This window comes from Triturus cristatus, chromosome 7 (genome assembly GCF_964204655.1).
Source record: "Triturus cristatus chromosome 7, aTriCri1.1, whole genome shotgun sequence".
In the NCBI taxonomy this organism is placed as follows: Eukaryota; Metazoa; Chordata; class Amphibia; order Caudata; family Salamandridae; genus Triturus; species Triturus cristatus.
The window spans coordinates 102,084,441-102,090,440 of record NC_140590.1 but is presented as its reverse complement, the minus strand read 5'-3'; positions in this window follow the sequence as shown (position 1 = coordinate 102,090,440).

Genomic DNA, 6,000 nt, shown 5'->3' with positions numbered 1-6,000 from the left:
GAAGGGGTGCCCCGGCACGTTCATTTCAGAGCCACAAGCCTGTGCAGCAACAGTCTCAGCTTGGCCGCGGATGTGGGACCCGCCGAGTTAGGTCAGGGGGCCAGCGGGCAGGTCAGTCCACCTCCACCATGGCCACCACTGCCTCCAAACCTTTCTAGTCCGGTTTTTCAGGCCCATCAAACGCTAGTGGGCAGCAGGATTCGCCATCACCTCCCTCACTGGCGCACCATCACTTCGGACAGGTGGGTTTTACAAATAGTCCGAAGGGGCTACTCCCTCCCCTTCGAGACTACCCCTCCAGCCATGCCACCTCAGTACCACCGCATGCCAGGGGATCACTTGGCACTTCAACAGGAAGTCACGGCCCTCTTGGCCAAGGGGGCCATCGACCACGTTCCTGCGCCAGAAGTTGGACGTGGTTGTTACTCCCGCTACTTTCTGGTGCCCAAGATTGACAAGGGCCTGCATCCTATCTTGGACCTCAGGTACGTCAATCGCTTCGTCCGGAAGGAGAAGTTCAAGATGTTAACTCTGGCTCAGGTCTTGTCTGCCGTCGACCCTGGAGGCTGGATGGTAGCGTTGGACCTGCAGGATGCATATTTTCAAATTCCCGTCCTGCCGGCCCACCAGCATTACCTGCGGTTTAGGGTAGGCCTCGAGCACTTTCAGTTTATCGTGCTCCCCTTTAGCCTTATCAGCGCCCCTCGGGTGTTCACGAAAGTGATGGCGTTGGTCGCAGCTCATCTGCACAGATCAGGGGTTCCAGTCTTCCCCTATCTCGACTACTGGCTGTTGAAGGCAGGCTCGCCCCGGATAGTCGTCTCCCACCTCCAGACTACGGCCGACCTCCTGCATTTGCTGGGGTTCTCCATCAATGTGCCGAAGTCGCACCTGATTCCCTCTCAGAAGCTCCTCTTCATCGGAGCGGCTCTGATGCGATGCACTTTTGGGTCTATCCTCTCGAACTGCGAGTCCGGGATATTCAGGCTCTGATTTGGAACTTTCAGCCTCTATCCTGGGATTCGGTCAGGATGACCCTGAGGCTGATGGGCCTCATGGCCTCCTGCATTCCGCTGGTCGATAATGACAGATAGCATATGCAGGTTCTGCAATGGGACCTGAAGTTCCAGTGGGCGCAGTATCAGAGGAACCTGTCCAATTACCTTCAGATCTCGGAGGGCACAGCACAACAATTGCATTGGGTCAATGGCAGATCCCTCTCCCTTCCCCAACCGGAGCACACAGTGGTGACGGATGCGTCTCTCCTGGGATGGGGCGGCCGCATGGGAAAGGCGTAGATCAGAGGTCTCTGGTCTCCGGCGGAGTCCAGGGTCCATATCATACTTCTGGAGCTCTGGGTGATCCGACTTGCACTGAAGGCATTCCTTCCCTCCGTCAAGGGGAGAGTAGTGCATGTGGTACTGCAACAAACAGGGCGGGGTAGGGTCGTGGACCCTATGTCAGGAGGCCCTGCACCTCTGGACATGGCTGGAACACCAGGGCATTTCCCTGGTGGTTCAACACCTGTCAGGTTCACTGAACGTCAGGGCGGACGAACTAAGTTGCTCATGCATGATGGATCACAAATGGCGTCTTCACTCGGAGGTGGCGCAAGGTCTCTTTCAATAATGGTGAGAGTCTTGGTTAGATATATTCGCCACTTAAGAGAACGCGTAATGTCAGCAGTTCTGCGCGTTGGAATTTCCAAGGCGGCACTTGCTCGGCGACGCTTTTCATTGCGAGTGGAGTTGTGGTCTGTTGTACGCCTTTCTGCCTATACCACTTCTGCCCAGAATGCTGAAGAAGGTCAGGCGCGACCGGGCCCAAGTCATTCTTGTGGCTCTGGACTAGGCTCGAAGAGTTTGGTATCCCGAGCTACTCAGTATGACCATCGATCCCCCGATCCGACTGCCTCTTCGGGAGGATCTTCTGTCGCAGCAGCAGGGGACGGTCCTCCACCTGCACCTATCCAGTCTCCACCTCCTTGCGTGGAGATTGAGTGGCGACAGTTGATTCCTTTTGACTTGCTTCCTGAAGTTTGTGATGTCATTCTGGTAGCCAGGCGTCCCTCCAATAAATTGTTATACCCCTGCTGTTGGAACAAGTTTGTGACATGGTGTACAGCAAAGGCTGTGGATCTCCTTTCTGCCCCTATTTCAGAAGTACTACTGTTCCTTCTTTCTTTGGCCCAACAGGGCTCTGCTCTGGGCACTATCAAAGGCTACCTTTCTGCTATTTCAGCCTTTCTTATGCTTCCTGATCAGCCCTCTCTTTTCAAGTCCCCTGTTGTAAATAGATTCCTCAAAGGCATTACTCACCTTTTCCCTCCTATTCCTTTTGTAATGCCACAGTGGGACTTGAACCTGGTTCTCACATATTTGATGTGCGCTCCCTTTGAGCCTCTTCACAACTGTCCTCTTCGTCTGTTAACTTTGAAGACTGCTTCGCTACGAGAGTGAGTGAACTCCAGGCTCTTTCTTGCAAACCTCCTTGTTCGAGGCATATGAGCTGCAGATTGTACACTTATGTATAGATCGCCATCTGGTGTTCGGCTCGGATGTTTGCATGTTGTTTTTGTCTTCGAAGAAGTCTTTGTAGTCATGAGGTTGGTGACTCCTCCTTCGGTCGACAATGCGCATGGGCATTGACTCCATTCTTAGATTGTTTTTTTCCACCATCGGGTTCGGATGTGACTTGCTGCGCTCTGGGTCAGTGTCGTTATCGAACCCCCTTTGACGCGCAGTCACAGCTAACCAACGGTATTGTCTCAATTGTGTTTACTTCGACGCACCCTCGACGAAAACGTAAAAAATCTTTGACATCAGAGAACTTCGACGTGGGCCGCTGGGCCTACCCGTGCCGGTAGCGATGGACGTCGATGGAATGGACTCCCTTTAAAAAATGTCCCCAGTGTAATGCTAAATTCCCACACTCGGACCTCCATTCCTTCTGTAATCTGTGCCTCTCTCCAGAACATCGAGAGCACGACTATGAGGCTTGCCTTTCATTCAAATACAAGAAGACTATCCGGGATCAAAGAGCTCGACTCCACGAGATTTCCTGAGGCACAGGTTCAATTCCGGACATCTTCCATCCAGGTCCCGAAAGCCTTCCGGAACCAAAAGAACAGGTCTCGGTCTCCGAAGCAGACGACTCTGAAGCCGAAGATGACATCATCCCGGCGCAATGGGACGTGAGTACCGAGACCCCTGCCCCACCCAAGCCCATACCAATGGCTCCGGTGACACCTTCGCCTTTGGGCTCAGGTCCACACCGAACCAAGACTTCGAGCGCCCCGCCTCAGGGCCCGGCTCCAAAGGATAGAGAAAAGCCTTCCGGTTCGAGCCAACAACCCAGTCCCGAAAAACCATCTTTGGCACCGAAGATTAAGTCACATGAGATGCCACGCCCTCCTCTGTCGGCACCTGGCAAAAGACCCCTCGGCATAAAGGCTCGGCACCGAAGCAACCGGATAAGACCTCGGCACTGAAGCAGCCGGATAAGACCTCGGCACCGAAGCAACCAGAAAAGATCTCGGCGCCGAAGCATACAGAGAAGCCTTTGACACCGAAGGCGTTGGAGCCGAAAACACCTAAAGAGAAGCCTCCCAAACAAACACCTTCGGAGCCCAACAACCCGCACCGAAGATCTCGTAACCGGGAAAGGCTTCTATACCGGACATTGCCCCTAAACAGACAAGACCAGTTTCTAAGGAGAAAACGTCAACACCGAAGAAAACCTTCAATACCGAAGAACTTTTTCTCCCCGATCCAAAGCAAACCACCATTCTGATTCACCCAAAGACTGGTTATATAGTGACCAAACTACCTACAAAGAGGAAACCAGAGCATCCACCACATGCGCCAGTTCCTCTCAAGAAGATTCACATAGCTACTAACACTTCACCACCACCTCCCCCCACCCAATCAACCCTAATTTACTTATTTCTCCACCACACTCTCTACAACCAGAGGATAGTGATGAGGGACAGGGGGATGGCCAAGAAGACGAAGATTTAGTGCCACTTGACACTGACGATCCTAATGATCTCCCACAGGAACCAGACCCATGGCATGATTACAATACTGATCCTGATCTTAACAATGATCCAGAATACTACCCTTCAAAACCATCACCACCAGACGACAATGTGGGTTTTGCCCAGTTAATCACAGGGGGGGTGGGTGAGATTTTAAAGTGGTGGGGTGCAAACGAATTAGCATACAGCACCGTAGCGAGCGAGCAGAGCGAGCGAGCCCGACCCCAAAAGGGGGGTTTTGGGGGGTTACCCCCCCCAAGAAAATTTTGAAAAAAAAGAAGAAAAATCGTGCATTTTCAAGCAAATTTGAGAAAGCAGGAAGGTTAATAAAGCAATTGTGAAAGTGCAGTTATTACATTAATAGATGGCATAACATAGGTAGCTGCCCAGGGCGCCAGAATTTCAGGGGACCACTGATAGAGCCAACTCTGTTCTGCAGAGAGCCTTGTCCTGATGACCGTGAATAATTATTAAATAGATTTTTTTAAAATATTGTTTTCCTTTAATATATTTGTTAATGTGGTTGATGTATGATTTTCTATTACAACATTTTGAGAGAAAGTGTATGAATGTGCTTCATGCAACATCTATAAAAAGTTGCTTTTAGATCAAAACAGGTCCCGAGATATGAGAAATGGCAGGGTGTCACGGAGACTACTTTCAGCAATATCAGTGAGCTGCTGCTGCTGTGTTACCATACTGAAAACCCAAGTCACTGTCCTTGAACATTAGATGTAAACGAAACACATGCTACGAATATCGTGTGTGTCAAATACCACTGTTGTGTAGTCTTGATTCTACTTCATGCCTCTCTTATCCACCAACAGACCACACCAGTCCCAATATCTCACTCTAGCAAGTTCTTTTCCATGCCTATTTTCTCTCTTCATCATTGGTTCCCATCTTTCGCTTCCTCTTTTATGCCCCCTCTTGTGTCTTGCTCTTTTTTGCTCTAGGTGAACGTCTGATGAGGAACAGCAAGTGTGGGACCCAAAAATAAGTGCTGGTGGGCCACACCACAACCACATCTTTCTCTCTTTTCGTCAGCATCCAATTATGAGGAAAAATAAGGCCTGGTCCCCAAAAACGAGTTCTGGTGCTCATTGCCTGCAATCACGCACACAAATTAAGCACTGGGCCTAAGATTCTGAAACAATGGCCGAGTAGCTGCCTGGCTCGTTCTTGCTCCTGTGAGTAGTGTAAGCAGCTCCATTGCTTTGTGAGCTTTGCTCATGCTCTGCAACACCCTATTCCTATCGGGACTGCCAGTCCTATCAACTGTTCCATCAAGGTCTCTCCTGTAGCCGCCAGGTATCGTCAGTGTAGTGCAGAGTGACTGAGGACCCATGCCTCTGTAAGCAGCATGCCGCAGTGCTCATAACATATGTGCCAATGCGTTGAGATCCACATTTAAATCTAGTTCAATTATTGCCATTGGCTGTTAGCAGAATGGGTCTAGAAATGCAACATTTGCCGCACATTTCCCCAAGTGTGCCCTGAGGAAAAACACAAAACTCTGTGTATCAACATTTAGGTTTCATTCGGTTTTCATCAATTTTACCGACCCCTGCGCTTTCAAAACAATTTGACACGTTTCCAGAACATTCCTAATGTTATTGGCTAACTTAGCTTTAACAAGCACACATTTCTACAATGTACCACAAATAAGCGTGAAGGTAGAATTATACTTAAAACAAATACCAAACATATTGCAATCTTTGGCATCTCCACATACTCTGCCCTTTATTAAGGATATTTTCGGGATGGGTTGGGGGGTGAGGCGGTCCAATCTCAAGACCTCTTTATGTTTCTGTACTTTGGTCATTTCGTCAGCATTTTTTTTGTCCGAATTTAAACCTGGTAAATCAACTTGATGCATGCTCATACGTGTGGAGGGTTCTGGGGCCGTGCAGCCCTTCTGTTTAATAGTGCTGTTCATCGTGGCTGCACTGCTACAGCTT